Here is a 2034-nt window from a genome sequence, read left to right as displayed (position 1 = left end):
CACAAACAAGGAGCAACGGCTTCAAACTAAACAAGTCATAATGTGAGACTGATAGCAGAGGCTTTCTCACCCACAGGGTTATAAACCCATGGAACCGCCTACTCGCGATTAATACCAAAATAAAATACCAAATTTGGCCGTAAATACCAAAACTTTGTTGAATTTTAAAATCCAGCTTTAAAAAATTATCAGGACAAATGGGGGGGGGACTTTTGACAAGCCGCCGGCCTCCTGTCCTCATCGAGACCACTATAGTCTGTTAGTGGCCCTCGGGTAAATATGAGATCCAGTACTAGTAATAAGTTCGGCTATATATAATTTATTTATTTATTTATTTATTTATGCATATACAAGAATGTACATAAGGAATGTGAGGATACAAATATGGTAATTACAGTCTTGTAAAGCCACTAGCACGCGCAGCGTTTCGGGCAGAAACGAAAAATAATATCGTTTCGGGCAGAAACGAAAAATAATATCCCCATCTCACAGAATAGTTGTGTAATTTTTGTTTCGTTTCGTTTCATTTTTGTAGCGTTTCGGGCAGAAACGAAAAATAATATCCCCATCTCACAGAATAGTTGTGTAATTTTTGTGTGTCACAAATATAAGGAAAAAGGATAACTCAAGTAGGTAAGCACTAATTTACGACATAATCTCACTTTACTATAGTCTCCCTTAATCTCGCCCATTTCTATACGAGTATAGATGGCAATTACCATTTTCTTTGTTGCCCTGTAAGGGTAAGCAGCTCTCGTAGTGTAGTGGATATCACGTCTGCTTTACACGCAGAAGGTCCCAGGTTCGAGCCCTGGCGGGAGCAGATGTTTAATTTCTTCTTTTTTCGTGGATTCAACAATTGGTGTCACTTTCCTTTGCATCTATTATACAAAATAACTTTGCCTCTCATAATTTTATAAATTTTTCAGGTTTTTAATACCAAATAAAATATTAATATTAGTAACACTATCAATGGTTGTTGTTAAAGATTCGCTACCTGGAACAAAGTTCCAATTAGCACGGGCTATGGTGAGCCCGTAGTTATCAATGGTGCTTAGGAAATCAAGCGCGTACAAAACAACTTTTCTGAGAATGCTTTAAGATACCGCCGAGGACACCTCCCTGTGCGCAGTACCTAGTTCAAACTCTCTTAATTATTACACTTATATATTCTTGGAACAATGCAGAAGTCTTCCTCTTGGATAAGTAACCTTTGATGCTTATTTTGCGATGATTTCGGGGTTCATCGTCCCCGCGGCCCGATCCCCGACCAGGTCTCGTGGAGAATCTTGATAAGAGTGACATGTTGGTTTGCAATATCAAAGGAAGACTTAAGATCTAGTAAATTGGTGTGTGACTTGTCAGGTTTTGTTTGATCTATTATACATCTGTCAACAGAATTTCAATAATAGTGAACAAGAAATATTTCAATAATAGTGAACAAGAAACCTATACATTTTTAGCACCTACAATCTGTATTTTCGGTTGTGGTTTAAACATATTTAAAAATGTAAATAATTTTGTCGGGGACAGGCAGCCCCGACAAGTGCATGCGTGTCTAAATGTGTTAATGTGTATGTAAGCAGACAAAAACAGAAATAAGGATGACACAAAAACATACATAATAAGGACAAGCCTCAACATATAATGAAGCCTACTGTTCATAGCCAAATTATAAATATCTTCAAAACATTCACCAAAAAATACATTCGCAAAAAAAAAATGTCAAGAACTTGGCAAAGATACGGTTGTCTGCGTATTTGTGGAGAGCACCACAGATAGCCTTTGGCACGAACCCACATACACATCTCCAAACTCCCCCCCAACCAGGGGGGTGCAGTACGCCGTTTGCAAATTTAGTTTAAGTACCTAAACCAAGATTCATCATGCACCTCGGAATATTCTCTACCGTACCTTGATCATGGCTGGAAAACGCTACCTGGTCATTAATTAATAGTAATGACCAGGTCATTAATTAATAGTAATGACACCTAAGATGGCTTCGTGGGCGACTCACTTGGGCTGGACGGTAGA

The 2034-nt window shown here is 38.3% G+C and overlaps 1 non-coding gene across 1 annotated transcript; it reads left to right on the top strand.

The window, feature by feature from the left end:
• The first annotated feature begins 750 nt into the window (after nucleotides 1–750).
• TRNAV-UAC (transfer RNA valine (anticodon UAC)) lies at nucleotides 751–823 on the top strand. Its single transcript has one exon. It is a non-coding gene; the product is annotated as a tRNA-Val (tRNA).
• Nucleotides 824–2034: the final 1211 nt, after the last annotated feature.

Source organism: Procambarus clarkii, chromosome 20 (assembly GCF_040958095.1).
Source record: "Procambarus clarkii isolate CNS0578487 chromosome 20, FALCON_Pclarkii_2.0, whole genome shotgun sequence".
NCBI classification, from domain to species: domain Eukaryota; kingdom Metazoa; phylum Arthropoda; class Malacostraca; order Decapoda; family Cambaridae; genus Procambarus; species Procambarus clarkii.
Note: the sequence above shows the minus strand (reverse complement) of the source record. Positions and strands in the feature narration are given on the sequence as shown.